Below are 27,566 nucleotides of genomic sequence, written 5' to 3' on the forward strand. Positions count from 1 at the left end.
TTTAAACATTATATTTTTTCATTTTGTATTCTTGCCAACTATTAACGTCTGTTTGATCAATATCCCCATTGATCCTAATGGTTCTTTCATATTATCCCCTCATACTCTACAACAATCCTCACAGCAAAGAATGAGATATATCCCCAATCCCTATTATGACAGTGCATGGGGTATGTCTTTGGTTAGAGACAATAGTTCTCATCATTTATGGACTGATTTTGTATCTCAAGTTGGAACATTTTTGTATGATTGGGACAGGCATTTCGTTGTTAACATTCTGTGCCGAGATATTTTGACTGCCACAACTTTCGCCTTCAAATAATTCCTCTGTCTTTCCAATTGTGCTGTGCCAACGTGGCCTCCACTGTTGTGTATCGTTAATGCGGTCTATTACATTGCAATGCTCTGGGACATTATACGTGTCAGCAGCAGTTACCCTTCGGTCTTTGTTGTTTGACTGAAACTCAACTGTGTAGCATAACACTTTATCTTTAATACACAAACACTCTTGCGGTTGCATCCGTTCAGTAGTTTTCAGACCGCACAATTACACTTGAAGGAATCCTTGCCCCGTGGGAGTTGGCTGGCTCCGTGTCACCCTCCAGTCTCACACCCTTCACAACTCAATCACTCAGTTTGGGGTTTCTTCACTGTAATTCCAACGCTGAATGGGTGGCTGCGGCCAGCCAAGTACTCTTCTTCGTTGTTAGGCTCTTTGTGTGTTACAGCGCTTAATTCGTTGTGCCATTGCCTGCCGAATAGGTGAACCACTCGTATTCATGATTGTTATTTTGCACAAAGAAAAAGCAGGTGGCACTGGGTAACACCTAATGCACCATGTTTATTTATGCACCATTGGCTTGTTCACAATCACCATTACCAGCGTCTTTTCCCCTTTCACTTCTAAATAGTGAAACCCATTTACCCAAGTGTGTACCTCCCATGATCTTCTAGGAGATGTAGTTTAAAAACGTTTTAGTTTGTAAAATCCAGTCAGCAATCTTTCTCCAGTCATTTTACATTTCTGTTGGCTCGTGTTTTTTGCGTCACTTCTTCGAGAGATACAACCACTGTTTATCATCCTAACTAACTACCTCTCCCTGAAGGCGACGGGAGGTACATGGCAGATCTTTCTTCAAGGCTAGCAGTTTGCATTGGTTGCCTGGAACCCTATGATACCCTGCTCCCAAGCAAGACAATTATGCACAACTTGTGCTTAGCACAGCTCCTCCCTATCGCATATTGTGATTTAGTGATAGTTTTCTTGTGTTGCGTCACTAAGCGTGAACGGTTTACTCACTTTTGTATGAAATACAAGCAGTACTTTACAAACCAGCTTAACCACTCATCCCAATGGACATGTGTAGTACCTATGAACAACCATCTTACGCCACTGTTTTCTGGTGCACCCATTAGTAACATAACAGGCAGCACAATGCACTTTACAAAGCGGCCATAATGATTTTTAAAGCCCTAGTGGTTTAGGCTGTCTTAGTAAGTAGGCTGCAACGTATGTGTATTAGAAGATAGGTTGGGATCACAATGAATGTAATTTTTGATGTTTGGACTTATTAGATTGTGATTGTAGCTTGCTGTGCTGCGTCACACATAGAAGCTCCTTCTCAACTTAAACAACTCACATTTTTTTCAAACTTGCAAATTATGTCTTTTCCAAAAAAAACCATCAAATTTCAGAAATGTCGCAAAAAAAGCGAATGATTTCAAGAACATTATCATACTTTTTAGTACAGATGGTTAACCAATGACACGTCTGGGCTTCTAATGACCATAAGCACAATTCTAATTTTCTGATTTGGTTGACAAAGGAGGAACATTCCCTGGAAAAAAATTGGTTTTAACGTGTGAACACCGAAGACAGCTTAAGGTTGTTTTGAAAAGACTTCTTTTATTAAAACATCAAGGATGCCCGTTTTTCTGATTTGGCCTGCTAACCTAGCCACGACTTAAACTTTGAAAGCAATAACACTGCATGACGCGACGAGTGGCTCCCTAAAGTGTGCTGAAAGAGGTGCAGTAGTGTAACTGTCCAATCCGACTGCACTTCGGAATGCAAATACCTAGCAGAAATATAAATTCCCAACAATCAAAAAATGAAGCAGGGGCTCACTGAGCCATTAAAAACAAACTTTAAACACTTGCCATCTTCGAATACCACCTTCGCTACCAAGATAAGCATTTCCTGAACAGAAACTAATGCCCATGACTGCAAGAGGACTTTGTATCAATGTGCTCAAACAGGCCCGACTTTTGCAATCCTAAATTTGAGGTTCTTGGTAAGTTTTCATTCTGTAAAATATTACTTGATGACATTCTGAAATCCCAAATAGGCGTTGGGAAGCAAATTCCATGTTGACACTATTCCGCTCCGAAAGTGACATGCGCAGCCGCTTCTAAGCACCACTCCGGAGCATGGACGTCAGCTTTCATTCATAACGTAGCAAATACAGTAAGGTGATGGACGGAGTGCTGAAACTTTTCAGACATTCACCCCCAGTTACAGATCTGGGGTTAATCCATCATCGTTCCTCTACTCACTAAGTCACCCCGGTTTGGACCCAGCCATATGTAAATCAGTCTTGACCCTGTTCCTCATGGGAACAGTCCAGCCGGAACTGCCAGGCCAGGTCCTACCTGGACCAGAAGCAAGCATCCTGGGACCGGTTTCCTGAAAACACCCCTCATCAGCCAGGCTAGCTTAAATCCAATGGCATGGGACAAACTCGCTGCTTCTTTCTGCTGCTCAGGTAGATGTTTATTCGGGCGGCAGCGACCTGCTGCAACCGCCCGCGTTGAGAAATCTCGCTGAGAGGAGGTCTAGCATATGGGGGATTTGGGGGGCAGCCGAGCCGCGAGGTCTGCCCCCCGGGCAGGTTTGGGAGGGGGAAGTGGGCAAACATGGGAGCGGCCATTTTGCCGTTTTTTGGGCTGCCGGGAAATAGCCCAAAGGCAGCCCAATATAACCAACAAGCCCAATTAGGCTATATAGCTGGGGTTCACTTCCTCCCAGGCACCATTTTAGGTATTGAAACCTGGTGGCTGGGAGCATAATTAGTAGCTTGTCGTGCGTTTGTTTGTGGCGGTTTTTGTACGTTACTATGGCGGTTGCTGAGGACGTTCGTGTGTTGGAGGCCATCCGCCTGCTGAGTGAGGCAGGGCAGATGGACCTCTTGGTGGGGCCGCGGGCGGCGCGGCCGTGAGGCAGGCGTCCTTCGGCGTGGCGGCGGCAGTTATGGCCTGCTCGCCGCCGAGGAAGGCTCCACGGCTTCAGGTGAGTCTCCGGGGCAGCGCCGATGTCGGCAGCGTGGCCCCGGGAGACGGAGAGGAGCGGGTTAGTGGAGAGCGGGCGAGGCGCGTGACCAGGGGCTCCTCGCCGCGCTTCTCTGGAGCAGTTGTGGGCGGGCGGGAAGGTGGGGCGGCGGGCGGGAGGCATGGCGCCGAGGCCGAGCGGCCGCGCATCGAGTCGCGCGGCCGCCCAGGCATAGTGGAACGTGGCGGGGGGGCTCGGGGAAGAAGCGAGGCCTCGGGTGTGATCGGGAGGCAGGGAGGGCAGGGCGAGCGGGGGAGGGGCGGGTGGGGGGCAAGGAGGCAGGTGCAAGGTCTGGGCGGGGGGGGGAGGTGCGGTGGGAAGGGGAAGGGGCGAAAGAGAGAGGGGGGCTGGCCACGGGGAGGCAGTATGAGAGCCCCTCGCCGGCCTGGCAGAGGGGATGAGAGGGAGGGGCAGGAGCGCCGGAAAGAAGGGTGCGAAGGGGGGGTGCGTGGAGGGGCAGGGGCAGTAGGCAGGGGGCGGGGAGAGGAGGGTATGGCTTTGGGGGAGCGGGTGGGGGGGGGGGAGAGCAGATGCGGTTGGGGGGAGGGTCCCCGCTGTTTGAATCGGAGGGCAGTGAGAGGGAGTGGGAGGGGCTGGATGTGTTTGCATCTTGGAAGGAGGGCCTCAGGGAGGCACGCATGGCGGCGGCGGAGGAGGCGGAGCAGGAGGGGGACGAGGCGGGTCCGTCTGGGCGGGGGGGAAGGGACTGGGCAGGGTGGCGGCGGGGAGCTGGAGGGGGTAGGGTGGGCAGGGCTGGGGCTCGCAGTGGACGAGGGGGCAGGGGTAGGGGGGCTTAGTTGGAGTGAGGAGGAAGAGGAGGGTGGGGCGGGGGATGGCTGGGGGAACTGGTACAGGGCGGGCGGTGGCGCGCAGTGGCAGGGACCCGGCACACCGGCAATACCTTTTTTCTTGCAGGGGGACGGCCGGCGTGGGGGAGCGGACTTGGTAAGGCTTGGGGCGGCCAAGCGACACCAAGGAGAAGGAAGGGCGGAGTTTTCTGCGGCGAGCCTGGAGACCACGAGGGATCACGGCGCGGCTGGCTCAAGAAGGCCCCCGGCGGGCTCGCCGGCCCCCGCACCCACAGGGCCCCAGCGGCTTGGGGAACAGCAGAGATCCAGGAGCACCGGCAAAGAGGACTATTTTCAACTGAGTGGGGGCAGAGGCGAAAGGAGGGCCTCTGGCAGGGTTCAGTCGGCGCCGCCACCGGCGCACCGGAAGTATTGGTGGGGAGGTGTTGAGTTGACAGAAGGAGAGGATAGTGCGGAGGAAGGGGAATTGAGGGATGGGCCGGGCGGACGGGGGTCCGGTAATGGTGTCAGTTCTTTTTTGCAGGTGTCACGGGGCCTGGGTGCTGCGGCGGCCCGGACACAGTCGGGAGACAGGTCGGCACCGGAAAGGAGAAGCGAGGAACGGCGAGGGGATACTTTGGTTACAGGTAAGGGCAGGGAGGCGCCGCGGATGGTGTCGGTAGGGGTGGGGGGGAGGGGAGGTGGGGGGGAGGATCGGCTATGCAAGGGGAGATATGTGGTGGATCGGGGTGTGGGGACAGATGGGGCTGCGCCGGCGCGTGGAGGGAAGGAGGCTGGGGGCCCTGGGTGCGGGGGCCCGGAGGGTTTGCCGGCGGCAGACAAGGTTGCAAAGCCGGAGGCTGAGGGGAGTGCCGGCAGCGCATCAGCGGATGAGGGGGGCGCGGCGAAGCCTGAGAGTAAGGAATTGAAGTTTAAACGGCTCCCTTACATGGGGGTCACGAAGCCGTTAGGGGCGCATTTGATGGCGGCCACTAAAGAGAAGATATGGAAGGGAGAGTATGTGGAGTTGTTGAAATTGTTGCACCGCGAGGTTCGGTCAAAGGAGGGGTCGAAAGAGGAGGAGTATGAGCTGCAGAAGCGCCCGAGGGTGCCGCTGACAATAGAGAACTGGACGGCGGTGTTTTTGATTTTCGCAAATGTATATTGTGAGAAATTCCCGGATAGATCGGTGTCCCTTTTTAAGTACATGGACGTTATCCGGAAGGCGCAGATTACGGGGGGGGGGGGGGGGGGGTGGGTTTGCATGGGCGCAGTACGACGAGGAGTTCAGGGCAAGGATGGCGTGGGATACGGAGGCGAAGTGGGGCGAGCTGGATTGCTATCTGTGGCAGCACACGATGGGTTTGGCGGGATCGGGCAAGACGATATTTACCGCCAGCGGGCTCCCGATCATATATCAGCCCTTTCAAGGGCGCCCCACTCGTGGAGGGGTGGGGGCAGGAGCTAAGAGCCAGCCCGGCACTGCGGGGCCATGCTGGGATTTTAATAAAGGGGCATGCGCCAGAGAGCATTGCCGTTTTAGACATGAGTGCTCTGGGTGCGGCAGATATGGGCACCCAGTGCTGCGCTGCTGGGGCACAACCGGACAGCAGCATGGCGGTACGCATGCGGCGGCGGGAGCAGCACGACCCGGGAGCGGACAGCCGCCAGGCAGCGGCCGGGGTTGAAAAGGGCCTGGCCCAAAGGGCTCGTACGCCGGTTAGACTGGACAGGTTGACGGCGGCCCTGCGCACTTACCCGGACGCGGGGGCTGCGGAACGTCTGCAGGCCGGGTTTCGAGATGGGTTTCGGTTAGGATACGAGGATCCTCGGGTGCGGCGGTGGGCGGACAATTTGCGTTCGGCACGGGAGCACCCGGAGGTGGTACAGAGTAAGCTGGACAAGGAGGTACAAGAAGGTCGCATGGCGGGGTCTTTTGGGCACTGGCCAATGGCAGACCTGATAGTGTCCCCAGTAGGCGTGGTGCCCAAAAAAGAGGCAGGGCAGTTCCGGCTCATACAGCATCTGTCATGCCGGATGGCGCGTCGGTGAACGACTATATCAATGAGAACGAGGCCACAGTGGTGTACTCCTCGGTAGAGGCGGCAATGGCTTTGGTAGTGAAGGAAGGACGAGGTGCGGTGATGGCCAAGTGCGACATCAAGTCGGCTTTCCGGTTGCTGCCTGTTCACCCAGACGACTGGGGCCTGCTGGGGATCCAGTTTCACGGCCGCTGGTATGTGGACAAGGCGCTGCCGATGGGCTGCTCGATGTCCTGCGCGCTTTTTAAATGTTTTAGCACGTTCCTGCAGTGGATTTTTACGGAACGCACGGGTCACCAAGGAGTCACGCACTACCTGGATGACTTTTTCTTGGTCGGGGCCCCAAACTCCACGAACTGCCAGGTGGCTCTGGACAGGTTTCAGGAGATCATGGTGGACCTGGGGGTGCCGTTGGCACCAGAGAAGACAGTGGGGCCAGGCACGGCGCTGTCATTCTTGGGTATTGAGATTGACTCACGCTTGATGGAAGCACGGCTGCCGGTGGACAAGCAGCAGCAGATGCTGGGGCTACTGAAGGTGATGGCGGCCAGAAAAAAGGTGACAGTGTTGGACGTGCAGGTGCTGTTGGGGCATCTCAACTTTGCGTGCAGGGTGGTGCGGGTCGGAAGGACGTTTTGTAGACGGCTAGGCCGGGCATTGGCGGGGCGGAGGCCTCCACACCATCACGTGCGCGTATCGGCGGGTGTGCGGGAAGAATTGCGGATGTGGCGTTTTTTTCTAAACCAGTTCAACGGAGTGCCCTTACAGCAGGACGTGGACTTGGTTTGTGATGTGCAGATCTTCTCGGATGCGGCGGGCAGCGAAGGCTTCGGTCTCTACTAGAACAGGAAGTGGTGCGCAGAGAGGTGGCCCCCGGAGTGGTCAGGGGGCGGGAGGAGCATTGCTTTCCTTGAGCTTTTTCCTTTGGTGGTGGCAATCTGGCTGTGGGGAGCAGTGCTGGCACATCGACGGGTGACTTTCAATGTGGACAATATGGCGGTGGTGCAGGTAGTGAATCGCCAGTCCGCCAGAGATGAGCAAGTGTTGAAACTGTTGAGAGTGTTTGTGTTGGGCTGTTTGCGCCATGACATTGCTTTTCGCGCGGTGCATGTCCCAGGAGTTGACAATGACATTGCGGACGCTCTGTCTCGTTCGCAGTGGGGAGATTCCGTGGGTTAGCCAAGGAAGCGGAACGGAACCCGACACCACAGCCGGCGCGGATGTGGGACATAGGCAACACCAGATGTTGCAGCTGGTTCTAGGACCCTTGGCGGAGTCAACCAGAACAGCGTATGTGGCAGCCTGGGGGGAGTTTGTGGCGACCGGGGCGCGTTGGTGGCCGCCGGGCAGGAAAAGGCAAGAAGAGGTGGTGCAATACTTACTGGACTTGATTGGAAGGGGCTTGTCGAGAGTGACTATAGCGGGTAAGCTGGCGGGGATAAGTTTCATGGGAAAGCTGTTGTGGGGATACGCCCCGTCCGCAGGTGAAGTGGGGACCAGGATGTTGGAGGGTTGGGCGCGGGAATGTGGGCGGGGGGGGGGCGGTGCGGCGGCCGGTGTCAGAAGAGCTGTTGGGCAGAATGGTGGGAATGCTGCCGCGCGTGTGCGGGGATGGCAGGGAGGCATGCCTGTTCGGGACTTTGATGGTGTGGATGTTTGCGGGGGCTTTCCGGGTGTCTGAGCTGTTGGGTTCTAAGGCCGGCCGGGGGTGGAATGGTCGGAGGTGCAAGTGGGTCAGTCGGAAGTGCGCCTGTGGCTGCGTAGGTCCAAGATGGATCAGAGGGGTGTTGGGGCATGGGTGGTCTTGAAAAGGGGGGAGGAAGGGTGTGAGTGCCCGGTGCGTTGGGATAGGAAATGAAGGAGCGAAGGTGCAGCGAGTGGCCTGTTTCTGCACACGAATGGGAAGGGTGCGACTGGGCCTCAGCTTTTGGGAGTGTTGCGGAAGACCTTGGTCAGACTGGGAGTGGATGGGCGCCAGTTTCGCACGTACTCGTTTCGAATAGGGGCGGCGTCAGAGGCGCATCCTTAGGGGTATGGGGGGGGGCCATCATGCGTTTGGGTAGATGGACCTCGGACTGTTATCGCCGTTATGTGCGCAGCGCAGACCCAGCAGGAGCGTGCGAGGTAGAGTTGGGGGGACAGCGTTGATTGACATTTGTTTCTCATTTCAGGTTCGGTTGCGGGCCCCTCGTCCCGGGACATGTTGGTCTGGATTGTGGGGCATTCTTTTGTGAAGAGGGCGAAATTGCAGGCACAGGATAGCTATTTCGGGGATGGGTTGGGGTTCAATCCGGAGTTGTTCCAGGTGGTTTGGTCAGGGAGGGGGGGAATGAGATGGAAAGAGTTGGTCACGATATTGAATGGATTGGTGTGTGGGGGGGCGTTGCCCTGACGTGTTGGTCCTCCACCTGGGGGAGAACGACCTTGTGCAGGAATCGGGTCTGGTGCTGATGAGAGCGATGCGGCGGGATTTGGCAGAGCTGCGTAGGTGTTGGGCAGGCTGTGCGGTAGTTTTGACCGAGTTGGTGCCGCGTAGAGTGTGGCGGGGGCGTTGAAGCCGCAGGCGGTGGACAAAGCAAGGCGGAAATTAAATGTGGAGATGGTGCGTTTCTGTCGGCATTTGGGTTTTGCGCGCATATGGCACAGGGACATCAAGTACGATGCGCGGAGATGTTCAGGGGGGACGGGGTACATCTCTCCCGCATTGGAATGGATTTGTATCTGTTGGAGCTTCGGGAGGTGTTGGCGAAAGTGTTGGGGGTTCGCCGGGAGTAAAGGTATCTTCAGGGTTACGCGGAGGTGACGGGGGGGGGGGGTTTGGTGGGTCAGGGAAAGGGGGGAGGAGGTGTAATCACCTACCCCACTTTCCCTGGGTGGCGGAGTTTGGGTTGATGTTGGCCAAGTTTGTCTGGAGTTCGGGTCTTTATCATTATGTTTGGGGATTTGGGGAACGGGAGTGGGGAAAGGGTAAACAGTTTTGGAGTTACATTAGAGGGGCTTAGTTACAGTTGCCAGAAGGCAGATAGGTCTGTAGGTATTGGCAGGTTTTGGAGTTAGGATGTAGGGGAGAAAAGTGGATACTATGAGGATGTAATGGAATTGTATATTTGTAAATGCAGGGTGGGGGGATTGTATCATGTGGGGATCGTAGGGGTGGGGGAGACAAAACCTAAGGGGTCAGGTAACTCGATGTTTAGAGAGGTTATAGTTTTGTGAGGCGGTTGCCAGTTTTAATATATGTGATGTGCACCTGTTTCAAATAAAGCGGCCTTTTACACACAAAATGGTAGTCGGTCTTGATTGCCCCCCTTCATCCCTCCCAAGTGCTCACCAACTTAACATTGGCATGCCTCGAAAGAGGAAAAACTCTGCTCTCTGCCACTACGCGGATTTTTTCGAAACTTCGCGTTCTACACGGAACGGGGAAAAACCGAGCGGAGCGGAATTTTACACCCTGGTCTACCTTTATGCATCTTGAGTAAACTCTACATTTAATCATCACCACCATGCAAAAGAAAATATCTAAATAATAAAATTCAAAAAACAAAAACACTGCAGTACGAAAACGGACATGGTTGCTATGGAAGATTACACTGTTGTATTAGTAATACATCCTCTACTTAAGCAACAAGATATTTCTTCGGATTTATACACAAGTATTATTAGCTTAACGCTGTCCACTTACAGTACAGTGATGGGCAGTCTACGAATAGGGCACCAGGAGGTCGGTTATTTACCTTGTAAGCGGATCATTAAGTGAAAACAAAAGTGGTCTTAGAGTTCATAAGCATGAGATCTGGGCAAGCACGTGTGCACAAGAATTCCACAGACAAGGCAAAGCAAAACAGAGTGAAGATTTGGTGACAGGGCTTTATGTTAGTCTTGTAATCCGAGACACTGCGCTATGGGGAAGCTGCATACTTCGAAAATTCCTGGCTAAAACGAAACATTGTGTTATCTATACACCATGTGGCTGCTCTGTCTTTAGCGGAGAAGGTGAAAACACGGGTCAATGGCACGAAGGAAGTGTATATCAGGGAAATGCATGTGCTGAGTATAGCACGGGTGAGGACCTAGGAGAAGTAAAGGTACATACATGTAAGTTACTTTGCAAAAGGTATGTGAAATGTCCAATACATTGAATGGATTTATGTATTATAGTGTGATGTTCGTCTGGCATTTAGCACTATATATATATTTGTGTTTCCACAAAATGTATCTTCGCATCTACTTTCAACACAAGGACGCATTTCGTGCAAAAAAAAAAACCCTCAAAATTATACGTGACGCGAACAGCTGCTTGTGTTCTGTATTATGTCCCTGTGCTCCGACGATGGGCTGTTCTCTTAAATAAAATCTTAAATATAGGGTGTTGTGCAATGGAGAAATCCACGATATTTCCCATAGCAAGAGTTTAACACGAAATGCAAAAGGCCCAAAAAATTAAGCAAAATTATGCATTATGTAACTTGCCAGTCCAGCATTTTGCACGTTTTTGTGCGAAATAAATATTTGCATTATTTTGAATATTTAGATCCAAAAAAGACTAGGAAAATGTCCCATGACGCAAACAGCTGCTTGTGTTCTGATCCTTTGTTCCTGTTCTCTTGCAATAGTTTGTTACCCGAATGAAATCTCAATTTGGGGATTTTGCTTGATGGCATGATCGCATGAGTTTTACAAGAGTGTAACACAAAATCACGGAAATTAAATGTGATTACGGCGGGCTTAGAGCTCAGCTACTTACCACTTGAAGCTTTGCACAGCTGTTTCAACAAGCAAAGCCCTGCAAAACATTATATATATAGACGCTAGTAAAATTTGCAACTTCTAACACAATATGCACAAGGGGACTTCCATCCTCTTTTCACCAGCCTTTATCATCTCTTAATTCCAGATAACATGCAATCGCTGGTGAATGTAGGACTCATGAGAAAGATTAGACATGCACTGTAGTAATCTAAAAGCGCAAACAGCGAGACTTGCCTTTTCTTCGAAGCTGTTGAGAACAGCCCCTGTGTTTTTCCTCCAGCTGCTAAAGGGGTGGTGCCAAGATTGAAATGGGCACACGTGTTTTATCGGTGCCCAGCTGTCGTGTCACTTTCACATACAACAGACTCGCATGCCATTCACATATTCATATCTGTTGTATGTGTAGCACATACTTTATGTTGCTGAATGTTCCTATCCAGACAAAGAAAATGATAAATCTAAAAAACTTTGAGTGAAAGAAGCAATGCTCAGTGCGTGGATACTGGACTGTGGCATAAAAAGGAGTATTTACTCATCACAGAAACCCTGGAAGGCCGGTCCTTTGCAGAAAGCAAAGGCTCAAACTATGTGTGGAATTCGAAGAACTTAAGGCAGGGAAACAAAAGTCCCCTGACTACGTTTGCTTTCCTGTACAGATGGCTGGGGGTGGCAAAAAGGCATTATTAATGTAAAAAATGTAATGAAGTAAACATCTATAGTGTTCAATTGTTCTGCACTCATAGATGCAACCGGCGACTAGAGATCACCATATGTGGGGGGGACCGGGGCATGTAAAAGGCTTCATGCCAACTGTTTCCATGAGAACCAATGCACAAACTAAACATTTATGGTCAAACTGCTGTTCAGCGAGTAATGGTAGTAGTAATCCACCTGAAGGCTCATTAGGTCTACTTGAAAATGACAACGCCAAAGAGTAGTATAGATACGGTCATCACTGGTGAACAAGCACAAGCCAACCTAAGTGAGCGCCAGGAGGAGGTTCAAGACCAGATCCAGCGGGGTGGAATAGATACATTAACTCGTTTCCCAGAACATTCCCACCAATGGCTATTGGAGAGCCTTCGAAGCGGTCAATCATCCCTGTCCAACCAGGGGAAACCTCTGGCTTCTGGATTTTGGGGGGGTGGAGGGGGTTATTTTTATTTTTTATTAACACCCAGATTGTTAACTGCTTTCGTGGCAACAGAGGGCGGGACCTAGGGAAAATGTAAGTAGAATAATCTTTTGATCTACTTGGAAATCAGTCGCGTCCTTTTCACTAAAAGGGTGAATGTCAAGGAGCACCTTGTTCTTGAAAAGAAAAGAAAAAAAAAGCGGAATAGCAGGATGTTGACAAACAGCTCATTAAGGCAAAGCTTCCTAGTCCCAACCTAATAGCAATATCCTATGCCACAGCAGCCCACAGTCTTGATGAGCAAGGAACCAGACCCCAGATATGCAATGTGTTTCATTAGAAGCACAACAGGTGCTTAAGGGTACTAGAAGTGCATTGAGATTTCAAACACTGCGTTCATTCGTTTGTTCATTTCAGGTGGCTATTTATTTAAAGCAAACCTAGCCTCAAAGCGCAGCAGGGAGCTCTCGCTTGCAACACCATAGTTGGCCAACATACAAGGATACAGAGCTCTCAGGGTACAATTGCAAAGAGAACTGGGGAAACCAAGTATTATAAAAAAAAAAAAATTACAGACGGGAATCAGAAAAACACCTGCGGTGAGGGAAATAGGAATGATTGATCTTCTGGGAAGGCATAACAATTGTGAATAGGGAACTCTGATCCATTCCTAAAGAAGAGCAAGTCTGAGGTGCAATACTTATTCGAGATGCTCAGTCCATACACTGAGAAAGCCTGCTGACATGTGTGACCTTTGTTGGCCTCTTCGAGTTCAAGCCTGGCCAGGGAGGTGCTTCTAGAAGTGTGGGTGGGCCACCAGATACATTGGGTTTGGAAGCAAGGTAATCGGACTTACTCAGGTGACTTCCTTATGGATCACACAGCAGAATACAAAGCGGAACCTGGCACAAAGGGGAGCTAATGCAGTTGCTTCAAGGTATGGCAGATGTGCCGGAATGCCTTTGGCAGGTGATTATTCGAACAGCTGCTTGATGAAAACTTTTAACTGATGTCAATGAGGACATTGGGAGATCAGCGACTATAGTGCGGGCTCAGTTGACGTGAAAATATAAGGCTGAAAGCTCTTTAGGAACAAATCAATAGTTGAAATTCACTTTAAAATTCACATAACATAGCACAGAAACTCAAGTTCGTTACAAAAATAACATTTCTCAAATTTTAGGTACTTATCACAGAGCCATGGTTTTCCATTACTGACTTTAGGTGGTATGACCCCAAGAAACGCAGCAGTACTACGCACTGCCAAACAATACTTAGCAAGTGTGCATATGCAGTTCAAAACTGCATCTACAATATTTCATAGAACGCCAGGTAGTACTTGATGTCAAGGAATTAAACTGATTAACTGAGAGACTTGTGCAATAATGGGTCTGAAACAAAGCCTGGCCAAATCAGGCATTATCAAAGTAACCAAGAGCCAGGTACATGCAACATAACCGTAGAAATTAGACCGTCCACATACGCGTATAAATGAGACACAATCCCAGTTCTTTCAAGCACATGAAAAACCATGGTGGCATTGATTCAGTCAGAACAAGCTATAATATCTTCCGTCATTGGCTCACTTGTAAGAATCAAACCAAACGTAAACATTGTCATAGCCCTGATGGTTCAACCATCTGAACTCTTAGCTCTTAAAAAGCTTATGTTCTTAGTTATGGATACATTGCAGTTCCTAGCCCTTAGTAATTTTTGGTTTCTGTTTTTGGACAGCAGTTTGATTTCACTGTAATGGAGAAGTCCAGTTTTGTGGTGTCTTTCTTGAGCAGTTCCTTTCATTGTTCTTGTTTCAGTTTTACTAAGGTATGTGTGGGCAAACGATTGAAATTTACTGATGAAGACAGGAGAGTGCCTGCGTGATGCAGTAAGAGGAGGGGATTGTTCATATCTTGATTTTAATATCTAATGGGTCACTTTAGTGCTGGTGTCGATAATGGAGTTCGGTGGCCCAGGCCGAAAGGGATCATGCCAAGTTAGTATAAAAATATAAATAAATAAAAAACACTTAACTGGTCAGCCTGGCAATACAAGGTAATTCTTCAATATCCAGTCAACAATCAATACCAGGATCATGTAGGTGCAGAGGGAGATGTCACTGCACAAGCAAACAGATATTGAGGGCTCTGCCATGTTCTTGTAATACAAAGAATGCACCAATAAGCAATAGGTAACTGAAGTGCGAGAGCTTTCTAAAAGAAGGTACAAATCTGCTCTCCTAGCATTCCTTTGATGTTGGGTCTGTAGACCAAAGTGATGGCAAGGTTTGTTTATGACGGCTTCTGCTGTAATTGTGGTGATCACCCAACTGTGCTTAGTCATGGGTGAGGAGTGTACCTCTTCAAGCCAAATTTCTGCGACTATGAACAGACAAGTAACATCAACAGGGTTAAATTCACAGCCTCAGTAAAAGGTGAATGTCATCTAAATAGAAAAAGGTGAATGTCATGTCTTGAAGGTTGCAAGCAGGAGAGCAATCTAGGGGTGATCATATCAGATGACCGCAGATAACAGAATGCGAGAAGACCAATGCCATAGCAGGAGAAGAATTGGTTTGCCTGGGAAGGGAGTAGTGGCACGGCTCACATTACTACTTAGGCATCATTTAGAGCATTACATTTTGCTCAAAAGCCTCACAGCACATGTACCTACAAGTGGAGTCATTTCTGGTTCGTAGAAAGGAGGAGGGCCAATTTCGCCCACACACACTGCACTAGCAATGGAGGCCCTGACTTCCTCCATTAGGAAAGGAGAAAAGACGGGTAAAAAGGGATGAATACATAGCTGGCAAGCAACATAACACAAGGTTAACGATTAAGCTGTTCTACTGTATCTTTACAATGCGGAGTCCTATCTGGAACCAAAGATGGAAATCTTGGACAGGTTTAGCTTTGTATTGGGCTTATGGGTTTACTTGAAGCAATACTGCCTTATTCCCCCAAGACCTTAGAGCAGTGGTTCCCAAAGTTTTGGCTCCTGAGGACCCCCATTGAGTCAGCACTGGAAGCCGGGGACCCCCTAGCAATCTGAATAATATAAATTTTAAACAGTAATCCGAAAAAAATAAACACAGGTGTGAACACAAAACAAATAGTCGAATTCCTGCGGACCCCCTGGGAATGTGTCACGGACCCCAAGGGGTCCGCGGCCCACAGTTTGGGAAACACTGCCTTAGAGGATCCAAGAAGGTTATGTGTGTCATTCCTCTGCAATTGTAATCAGTCACATTCAAACACTTAGGAGCCTAAATTTAAAACAAACACATAGGTGTAATCACCAGCAACATCCCCAGATCCCTGACAGCATGTGCAACTCTACAACTTTCCCCAATATATCAGTGATTCTTCCACATATTCTGTTCAGGGAATTAAGCTCTTGATCATCGGAATTGATTTAAGGCAAAGAGATTTGGAAAGGAGCACTCAGCAAGCTTCAACAGCAGGTACCAGATGGTGGGCTGGGACCTCCTTGTTATGGCAGCGCAGTAGCAATTGGTGACTAAATAGCTGTCCACTGAGAAATCTGGTAAAAACCAAAACTTAGAACTAGAAGTACAGACAAAGAACTGAGGGCCCCACTGGGAGGCAATCTCTCTGAAATTTCATATCCCAAGTTAATATATGCAGAAGGTCACTAGTAGAGGTGCCTAATGTGAATCAAACAAAGCAGGACATAGGTTCTGGGATCTGGTTAATATTTAGAAACTAGGTGATCTGGTAAATAGGGATAGACTGAAGATTTATGAGGAACTTTAGGAGGAATTTGAGCTTCCAGACTCTGAACGATATAGATCTCGGTGTTGGACATGATTTGAGCTGTCGAGGTTTGAAATGGAATGATAAACAAGTCCATTCTCCAATGGAAATGATGGCTATGAAGGAAGAGTTAACAAAACAAATGTGACAGCATGCATTTGAAGCACTATTATAGGTAATATGACGGATACAGACACCCTGAAAGTCAAGTGGGTAGGAGAGAAGGAAGACTGAGCAGGAGGAGGCGCTTGAACACCCAGTGAGGTTCCTACAACTCAAGGTCTTATAAAGAGTCTGCCATCATAGATCTAACTGTTGGGACTGGCGGAGGTACCACAGTGTTTTATATATTTACATGCAGTGGGCTCGTTTTTCATGATTCGTATGATATGAGGGTGTAAGGCTGTACAAGTCTTTTTTGCACGTTCATACTGAACTTGGTACATAGCTAGCTGTCCTTGTTAAATTGGTGATGAAAACCGACTAACCAAAGATAGGAAGACATTTTATGCCCTGAAAGAGGAACGCTCAGTCTGTACATAAGCTTTCAATGTTTTGAGGTGGAGTAGTCTACACCTGGATGAGGTCATAATTAGGTCTACATAATGAATTGCCGCCATGCACAGTGCTGCAGGAGTGGTCAAAATGACGAAAGATTTTGACATGGTCAAGGAGACCCAAACGATCTCTTGTGATATAAAAGTGATAAACATGGAATTGGAACTACTGAATCCATCTACGGTGGTCGGCTCTGCTTTAGAAATATGGAAATGAATTTTGTGAGCCACTGTTTATGCTGTATTCAAGTGCGCAGTAAGCCTCTTTCTCACCGCGTCTACACCACAATTCATGCGCCTGCACCACAATTCATATGACGCACCCTTTCGAACCAACTTGGTGCAGCGAGCAGTGACTTAGTCATGGAGGGCGATTTTAACCTGGTCTGGGACCTTCTGCCAGACAGAAGCACCCTCCACCCCCAGGGTGCTGGGACTATGTCCCGATCACTCAAGAAAGACATCCGGGACACAGGCTTGGTTGACGCCTGGCACTAACTTCACCTGTACTCTAAAGACTTTTCTTTTTACTCCTGTGGCAGCTGTCTTACTCCTGCAACAACCACCTACTTGTCTCCTCTTCCTTACTGCCTGCTCTTACTTCAGTGTATATATATCCTAAATTTCCATCTCAGATCACGCCAATATCGAGCTCACATGGACGCCCCGCACAGCCTGACCTCGCACGCCCCCATGCAGAAGTCTCCCTGCCCCCCCCAAACTCTAAGAGACCCAATTGACAGGGCAGTGGAGCAGGAAGCCTTTACAGAGTATTTTCAGCTCAACACAATGCCTGAAACCTCCCCTCACGACCTAAGGGATGGCTTCAAAGCCACCATACACCGGGTGCTGACTCAGATTTCTATAGCCAGGACTCAGGAGGGGCGCCTCCTCAGAGCTAAGCTCACAGCCGATATTGTCGCCCTTGAGCGCACCAACAAACACCCCACGCTGCGAGCCAAGCACCAACAGGCTATCCGGAGCGTCCGCTGCTCGCCCTTAATCAAAAGTACGAGGGGGAGATAAAGTAGGTTCCCTCCTGATGCGCAAGTTCCCACATTGCCAAATTTCAGAAAGTAAACTCGGCCTGGGAGTTTTGGGAAATGGACAAACAGGAAGATTTCAGGACTAACATCGAACCTTTTACGCCCCAGGCGGGAGAAGACCCCACAAAGATAGACCACTACCTCCAGAACTGTCCTTGGCCCCCTCTGGATCCATACCACACTCGCAACCTAGATGAGCCCTTCTCGGCCGTCGAACTCCGCAGGGCGTTCCAGGAGCTCTCTAAAGGGAAATCTTCTGGTTCCGATGGCCTCACACCATGATTTTATATGGCGTTGCTACCACAGCTCCTAGCTCCTTTTTAAGTCTCTTACCCCCTCCACCTGCCTCACGCCCACCATGTCAAATTCCAAAATCATTCTGATACCCAAATCAAAAAAGGACCATACCCTATATTTCTCTTATCGCCTGATTGCCCTCCTAAACACTGACGTGAAGCTCTACGCAGATTCTGGCTAACCGTTTGGAGAACCTTCTCTCTCTGTTAATAGAGGCAGACCAAGTGGGGTTTATAAAGGACAGACAAGGCCCTGACCATCTTCTCCACTTGGCTCATCTGGTCGAAAATGCGCAGTGCTATTCCATCCCTGCTCTCCTCCTTTCCTTGGATGCAGAAAATGCCTTCGACCGGGTGAGCTGGGCCTTCCGAGGGCAGTGCTGCTGAAAACAGGGCTGTCATGATCAGTATGATTATGGCCTCCCACTCAGCACCTACTACCTCCATTCATATTAATGACATGACCACTAACTCCTTCCGGTTATTCCGAGGAAACCACCAGGGCTGCCCGTTGTCCCCTTGGTTATCAAACTCAGACTCTTGGTTGACATCAGGGGCATTCCCTTCGCTGGTCAGGAACATACGATCCTGCTATTCGCAGATGACCTCCTCCTGGCATTACAGAGCAGGATACCTCCCTCCTAGTGGTCATCCAGATCTTGCAAACTTATGAGCGTATCTCTGGATACAGGATCAACTTAGCAAAGTCGCAGGCGCTCAACCACACTCTTCTACCGCAACTCCTCCTGCATCTCCAGGCGCTCTTACCCTTTCCCTGGACATCGCACTCCATTCAGTATTGGGGTCTCACCATCACAGACTCTCTTCGGAAGGCAATTTGTGAAGACCTCCATCGGTGGAGGCCGCTTCATATTTGCTGGTTAGGTCACCTCAATAATGAAAAGATAAATATTCTTCCCAGGCTTCTCTACCAATTCCAAATCGCTCTGCACGAGCATCCCCAACAAAGACTCACCAGCTTGCCGGTCTACCTCTTTTTTAACTGGAGGGGAAAGCACCCTCTCTATCTGCAGCACTTCTAATGCTTCCCCGCAACTGTGGAGGGCTGGCATGCCACAACCTTTTGAACTATTACTGGCCGGCACACCTACGCTTCATCTCTGAATGGATAGTGCGGGAGAGTGAAAAGTACTAGGTACACATGGATAGAGCGGTGGCTTGCAGACCATTGTGGGATTTGCCTGGAGATCTAGGACAAACTGGCTACAAAACATGAACTGACCACATTCCCGTCACCAAACACCCCCATACAACGTGACCCCGACTTCGCTCCCGCTCGTCCTTCCCAGAGTGGTCGCAGGTGAAGGTAGGCTTCTACATGATCTCTTTCAAGGCCCAACCATCAAGCCCTTTGAGCAATGCAAGCAGGACTTCCATCTGTCTGAAATTGCTTGTCACCAAAACTTCCAGCTTAGACACTGGGCTATCCATCCACCCAATGCGGAAGCTGCTACTCGCCCCCTCATGCTCTTTGAACAAATTGGTCCCAATTATACGGGCTCCCAGGGATTGGTATCTAAAATGTATGCAGTCCTGCAACAATCGCATCTTCTCCCCAACCATTCAGATCAATGGAAGTGGTCCATGGATGACGCACCCGTTATCACCCAGAAACAGTGGGAGTAGCTTTGGCAAGACATCCTACACAGAAGCTTTCCCCAACAGGAGGCACCCTACAAGGTCATGTTTAAATGGTTTTATACCGGCACCCATCTACATGGCATGCGTCCAGCGGTTCCTGCCTACTGCTGGCACTGCAGGCCCCACAAGGTGACTTCCATCACATATGGTGGGCATGTCCTACCCTGAAGATCTTCTGGAAGGAGATCTTGAGCATCAAGGGCACTCTGGGATATCCAATACCCGATGACTATCACACAGTTATCTTAGCGGTTCACCCCATATCCCTTACCGCGATGACCCACATAGACTGGTACCTGGTGCAGCACGACATGTGCAGCTAAGTAGCTTACAGCGCAATCCTGACGCTCCCCGTTGACGGCCTCCTGGTTCACACAGCTCTGGCACACCATTGCACTGGAGCAGATGATGCACACGCTCACCCACACACAAGAAATTCCAGCAGCTCTGGTCATCCGTTCTCCACTACCTCTCTCGCCTGGAATACTCATGTTTCCAGCCCCCTAGGTTACAGGCTTGCCATCTTTTAAATAATTAGACACGGAGTGCCCTGCCCTTCTTTACGGCGTCGACTGAGCAGCCCCAGAACACCACTGTTTTGCAAACAATGCCCTCACCCCCCCGGTATCATATACGATATAAGGCCGCGAAGACCTCGATGGGGACCACTGGTTCCCTCTCCTTCCCTCTAGCCCCCTTCTCCTTTCTCTTCTCCCAGGTTTATCCCACCCCTCCTCACACAGGTGCCCCCTGTTTGGTGACCATAGCGCTTGAAAGACGCCCAAGCCCTGACATAGCTCCTTGGTGGGCTGGACCTTGCTTCTCCTAGGTTTTCCCTACTCGCCCCGCCTTTCAAATAGAAATGTCAATGTTGCTTGCATGCGCTGTTGTGGCAGTGTGTCTGCTTATTAATTATTTTTTCTATGCAACACCTTATTTCTTCAGCTATTTTACCCTTCTTGCTACAAAACTCAATAAACACAATTTGAGCGAAACTGTATTAGGCCCATTAGGAACAATTATGTGCATGAATGTTACGGCACCAGCACAAATAGGTTTGAAATTATTACAAATTTCATTGACCGACTTTATATAACAAAATACGCCATTTGATATTTCAGCATACTTTGTACGGAATGTTCTACTTTTTGAGAATAACGGCAGTGCATGTGGGTGCAATTAAATCAAAAGCAATACATTCAAATTGTATAAAAACATTTTTTAATAGACCACAATTCCCACAGGAAAAGGGCAGAGCGAAGATGGATTTAAAACAACTGCCAAAATGGGCTAGTGTTTAAGCCATTAGTTTCATGGAGTGTAACCCAACATTTCAAATACCTTTCCATGGACTATGAGCCGGTCTGGTGAGATTAGGTCAGCCACATTCAGATCCAAGACGGGAAAAACATGTACAGTATGCAAGCTTTTCCAGCATGAAATAATGTATAGAAATATTGCTTACTGGAGCTGAAGCAGAACCCACCCCCCCCCCCCCCCTAAAAAAAAAAAAAATCAGGAACAATGATAAGCAAAGTTTCATTTTCAGGAGATTGCTGTGGGGGCGGTCCGGACCTGCTGTCCAAATATTCTGAATGAAACCATGGAGTGCTTAAACCTTTGCTGACTAACGGTCAGGGTGGAAGACCACGTCAGAAAGATGTGGGGATCAGAAGTGCACCGATAAACATTCAGACATCTACTGCTCTTTATTCAAGGAGAATATAGTTAAAGTGTTGTTCATGGACATTAGGACCATATTTCCCTCCAGTATCTGCCATTTTTCATGTACCAGAAAAGCATCCTCACGATTTAAAATCGATATGTTTTCAGTTTCAGGTTGAGGCCCATCGCAGAGAAGGGGGCTGGGGGCGGGACTTAATGTTTTTTTTAATGCATTTTTTATGGATTGTCAAAACACACAAAAAAAACACAAATCAGCACGTCAGGGTCTTCGAGAGAGCAGGGAATTCAGTTTACAGGAGACAAACCTTCACACCGATCATCAAAAGCAATTTCAGCCAGTACTACAGTATTAAAATAATATTTTAGTCACCTATTGTACAAATCACTCTGCTGTTCCCTTCCACCAGACCTAGGGTGTTGTACGACTCTGTCCTGCTAAGCCTCAATCAATCCTAACACATGTCACACCTGTCTTTCAGGTCTTCTCCCAAACTGGCATCCATTTGCACATGCTTCATCAGCACCTTCTCTCCCACACCTTTCTTCTATGATTGAGGTGACGGGCCCACTGGACAAGGCAATGAATCATTATGCACCTCTTTGCTAATGATATGGATAGAGAAACAAATATAAAATCGGAATATGTATATATTTCCCAGGACTGGCTGCAGACCCAACAGGCAATCGTTTAATGTTGCGCAACTATAAGGCCCACCGCTACCCCAGTGCTTCGACCACAGACCTCCAGCATGCCCCTACATCTCGCCACAACCACACAATGAGTAATACATTGTTAAGGTGGCATCGCTATGCAGATATCGGGCAGTCGCCTGATCGGTCAAGGTAAATTCTACATAGTAGGGAAAGGGCGAGGTATGCTCTGTACAAAATCTTATGCGCTGTCAGGCTAAATTGTACATTGCTCGATTTTTGGGTGTGTACCGCATCACTTTAAGACCCTCGTCATCTGTAGTGCATCTTAATGTTCAACAGTTCGGAGCTGACCAGAGTAGGATGAAAGTAGCTCTTTGGAATAAAAAAAAATCATCTTGTTGGTCTCGATGGTAGCGGACTAGTCCTTCTCTCCCAGGGTCTGCGCTTTCCCAATGTGGAACTGGGATAATGTAAAAACCAACAGCTTAGCGCAGCCACAAACCTTCTTTCAGGCCTCGGGGTTTGTACCAAGGAGTGACACCCATCAAACACGGTTACTGCGAGAGATTGCAGAGAAGAAATAAGTCACTGGTCGGAAAAGGTCTGGGAGGACACTGAAAAATGTAGAGAGTAAAAAAAGACAAGAACAGACATACCCCTGATGCTACTCTCGCTGCACACGAATCCCTTCATGTGAAGAAAGGTCACAGGTAGGCAACCTGACAAGTGTGCTCCTGTGATGAGGATGACAATGGTACGTGAATGCGGACCTTCCAATGCCAGATCGCGCCACACAATCTCCTCTAAAGAATGTACTCGCGTTCTTAAGGTACGATTAAACAAAAGTACAGCAGTACACGAGCTATTAAAACAAAATCCGAGCAGCTGAAAAGCACAACTTGTGAACGTATGTCACGTGCAACATGTGATCCCAAAATAACTAAAATGGGGCCACATTCATTGCATGTCCTCTGATCACAGTACAACTCGTCTATGCTTCTGTAAATGTGGTGATGGTGCCTCTGAATGGAGCGAAAGTTCATGAAAAGTGCACCACACAAGGAAATTCTGAACTTCTACATCATGAAGCAGCAGTGGCGAGATAAACTACAACAAATCCCATTCCGTCAAATCTTGGACCTTCTTCTCGTCAAAGAACAAAAGGAGGTAGACAATCTTTTGTAAGCAAAAGGTAAGTAAAAACAAACCGAGTGAAATAAGAGAAACACTTACAGATAGCAAACTGTTGAATAACATGCAAACTACCATTATAACGGGGAGATTGTAATGCAAAGCGAGAAAACGGTGGCTGGTCCAGATATGCAGAAACCTAGGTACCAGGCGCTGTTCTGAGGCTTTCAGGATACTGAAACGCCACACTAGCCACCCCATAGCATATTCGGTAGCAGGTTTCTTATTTTCTATGTGGTGCACTCGCAGAGTATTTTTTAAAGCAACCTAATAAATTAAGTCTGCTTTCTTGTACACAAGTTGTCAAATGAAGGAATTTTAAAGGGATTGTCTGTTTTATTATTCAATTGAGAACCATTTTAATGATGTAACTTATTTATATTTCGAATTCATCGACATACTGGATTGTAATGCAAACTATGTGTTAAAAAATAAGTGATTGGATTTTCTCTAGCGGACAGCAGATGTCTGAGCAGTGTCAAACCTCAGGTGTTCCCTTCAGAAGTTTCAATACGGCTGCATCTGTGCGACTAAGCTTACTTTCAACTATTCGCAGTTGAGCTATAGGCATAAGTCTTCGGACAACACCTTAAAGCCAGTCAAAGTAACCGCCTGTCAATACGCTTCAGCTGTGCAGCCGTCCCATCAGACTGACATATTGGAAGGTCTTGTGTTTCTTGCTGCCTGCAGAGGTGGCATCTTAATGTCATTTCTCTCAGCAGCCATTTTTACGTTTCCTGCTTTCTGGGTGGGATCACATGGCAGATAAAAGTGGTGTCCTAGTGCAAGGTGCACTGCTTTCACAAATGAATGACAAGATCACAGCAATTTACACACTTGATGTTCGCTAGCACAAAGATGCTCTAATGTCTTTTTTAGGTCTCTGCGAATATTATGCTCGCTTTGTACCAGACTACTCTTCCTATGTTCAAAAGAAGGCAGAGTCAGGCATTAATGGTAGTGGTTATTGGCCTGTTTGGTGTTCAGTAGCTTTGTATTAGAAGAATTCGGATATGGGGAGCTTGTTCTCTGGCTTAACCGGTAGCCATGATCACACCCAGGCGGGGAGGGAGATGGATTGGAGACTGGGTGGGAATGGGACAGACATGGCTTACAGCAAGACAAATCAGTTTGAGGGAGCAGGACTTGAAGATGGTGAAGAAGCAGAATTAAACAGAGTACACAGTCAAAAGCTGAAAGTTAGTCTAGTGGTATTAGATCAGACACAACTTCTACAGTGGATTCCAGGTCTTGTCCCAGATTTTATTTTTTTGAAGGCCTTTTAAAGTACCAGGGCTGGTGAAGAAGAGAAATGTGACCAAAAGGTTATGAGCGGAGACACTATGTTTGCACTCACTTAAAGAAATTTGTAGGTGCAATGTCGTCCGAGTCATGGGCTGTTGCATAGACTGGAGGCAATTTCGTTCCTTGATATCACCGTGACCAACCAGGTGGTGGCTCGTTTACTTTCACAGTGTTTTGCAGTTGTTTTTCTGAGGAGGGCTTTCAAGAAGATCATATCAAAAAAGAATTCAAGGAACGCAGACGTTGTGACTGCCCAAGGCAGTGGAATTTGAAAGGGATAAAAAACGAGTAGACATTTCTGTGACCGCTTGTTATGTACATATGCCCCAAATAAACAGTAAGGTGTTTTTCAAGACCTTCAGAAAGCTTCTGGACATATTGGAGCCTGTGCAAAACGTGTTGCTGGCAGCTTTACTTCCATAATTCATGAAAGATTAATGAAATAAAAAACAGAGTCGAAAATTAAATATTGATAGATATCAATCCTACTCTATCAGTTTGAGTGCTCTACCTTGACGATCATTTGGATTTTACTGTCTGTAGTCGTGTTACAGAGTACTTATGGGATATTGCCAAAAAGGTTTGATTCCCTGGTACTGAATTGTGATTTATCCTTGCTGTGGGTTCTAGGCAGGTGGAGCATAAAGACAAGAAGATACAGATAAGTTACAGTTCAATTTAGAAACTTAGGTGAGAGCAGAAGTGGAGTAATCCATTAGCCACACGCTCGAATTGAGGTACAACAGCTCTCCATGAACAGTTAGATATTAAACCTGAATCACTTGTCCAGGGTGATTCTGACTTTTGGTTTGAGAGAGTTGAAAGAATCATTTAAATAGTAAATTGTTCTACATGCATGTGCTTTGTAAAGTGGAGGTGGGAGGTGATCAAGTCGAACGACTGCAGAATGGCAATGTAGTGAGATTATAAAACTTTGCATCTGTACTGACGTCAGATCTGTATGTGCCACTGAAATGGATTATCATAATTAAATCATTGATACTGAGAGTTGAGCTGATCATATTTTACTGACAGAGTTATGAGTTATGCATTCTTAATATCCACATATAAGTGTCTTTCTAACATACACAAATATCCACAGACAGTATAGAGCAAATAAATGAGGACGAGGTGTTGCCTTCCCTTAGTGAATAGTGAAGTGTGTGCTTGTATGTCTCCAAAACTTCACAATATCTTGAATCCTTTAAAGATCACCAACATTGCCTTTCTAGATTTACTTGGGCACCTGGAAGAAGCACTTTTGTTTTTGGTGTTTCCATTGAGACTCGAATTCCTTATTCTTTCCACATTCTGCATGACAAAGGCTTCAAATCTTATCATGTGATTCTTGCTCCTGCTACTTATCTAGTGTCTAGCTTAATTGGTCTACACTACCCCTTCTTGTGCCCAGGCCCACTTCCAGCCCCAGGGTCAGTTCAGGCCTGCTCACTCCTGGGATAGTTTTGCAGTGAGGCTTACTCTACTTCACTACACCTGCACCGAAGGTGGAAAAGTCAGGCTATAGGTATGGAGGCAAGGAAAGCACGAGAGAGCAGAATTACTGAAAATAAAAGTGGACTGTGGACCACATTTGGCAAGCCAGTGTGACTACTCACTCTCCAGAGGGAAACAGGAAGAGGGAAGCCAAAAATACCTTTTATTACTGTTTTAGGTGGCAACAGGAGTTTCTGCAAAAAGTTCTTTTGAATCCAAGGGTAATAGTGCATGCCGTGACACTCGTTTTATGGGGACATATCATCCAGACCAACAATTTTTAATAATTTGTGCTCTGAAAACAGCCAAGAACTACGGGTTCAGATGCAGTAATATGGTGGCACTCATTTCTGCACACTGGCCCATTCTATAAGGGCCTAAAAACAATCATGTCATAATCCCCAGATAATACTGCTAGAGAATATCACTATCCAGTATTACCAGGAGTACTGGCTGCAGCGTTGCTGAATGTGGCATTTCCTCCGAAAAGTAACCACTCATAATGAGGGGCTTTATTGGGGGAATGCCGCTTTGCGTTACTAGGATGTCCTTCGTTTTGGTATGTGGCATTCAAAATTACGGATTATTGCTTTCACAGAAGATCGATATTTACCCAGAGAAAAATTGACTGGACCCTAAACTTAGGTCTCATTGATTTGCAACTTCTAATATCTTTCAACATTTACTCTACAGATCCCTCAATTTTACATGATTTGATTTATTCTTAAAAGGTGCTGTACTCTCATCTACCAAAAGCTGTCCTTGGATTAAAAAAGGTCCTTGGATTTTAATTACAACTAGAGAGGTATAAAACATTTCCTAACCGGAAGCTTCAACCGCCTTAGGACTCCACTCTCCTGTCACTTGTGTGACACTTTACCCTCTGATGAACCAGGAACAAAGCACAGCTTGGTGATGTGGAAGAGAACACGTAAAACGAGTGGAAACTCAATTAAGATGAGACGATCACAACGCAAATTTAATGCGTGTCTCCTTTAGTCTTAACTCTCAATCATCATTCATAGGTTAAATCACTTTAAAGCCAATTTGATTTCTTTAGTCTACAAACATTCTTTAAAGCAAGTACTTAAATCAGTTTCCCAGGAAGGGCTCATTTCAAGGTAGAGCAAATGGCAATTACCATGGCCTAAATACATGTAATTTCATTTTAAGCATCCTAAATCAACTTTGCCCCACCTCCAAACCGATAAAAGTAAATATAAATTGCTCCAAGCAATAAATGCATTTTGAGTTTGTCAAGTAAAAAAAAAATATATATGATTATCACACCGGGAAACAGGCTAAATACTTCACAGAAAACTGCTATCACAGCAGAAAACTTTGAGGAAAATACCCTTCTGCACGACAGCAGGCAATCATTAAGGTGATTAGGGGTCCTTCAGCGGTGGCTAAAATAACTACTATTGCAAAATATCTTTAAGCCTCCCAATCCAAGTCTCTAGGTTTGCCAATGGGGCATGAACAGGCCAGAGGTACTACGGTCATGTATCAGCAAATGACTGCATTTTTCAATTCAATTTAATGATAGAAATACACCAAACATTTTCTGCAGGTGACTATCAGCAAATTTCACGAGCATTGCTGCAAAGATAACGATAATTCAAGTCTAGGAATCCTGGCCAAGAAGACCATACGCCAAGATAGTCAGACTGACCACTGGTGCTTCACCACTGAACATCTTTCTAAATAGTCTCCATCTTTCATGAAACATGAGCACTGCACATATGTAGCAGGATCCTGCCTACAAGGTGAAGTGCCTTTGAGACCCATCCTACCTGCCCTCTAAATAGAAACCCCCAAAAATTCTCACACTAACGCTGTACTTCCAAAAGCAAC

The 27,566-nt window shown here is 47.7% G+C and overlaps 1 protein-coding gene across 5 annotated transcripts in view; it reads right to left on the reverse strand.

Annotated features, from left to right (window-relative positions):
• Positions 1-27,566, reverse strand: part of SEPTIN6 (septin 6) — a 178,019-nt gene that overhangs the window by 80,250 nt on the left and 70,203 nt on the right. The window lies entirely within an intron of this gene.

The sequence above is a fragment of the Lissotriton helveticus genome, chromosome 4_1 (assembly GCF_964261635.1).
Source record: "Lissotriton helveticus chromosome 4_1, aLisHel1.1, whole genome shotgun sequence".
NCBI classification, from domain to species: Eukaryota; Metazoa; Chordata; class Amphibia; order Caudata; family Salamandridae; genus Lissotriton; species Lissotriton helveticus.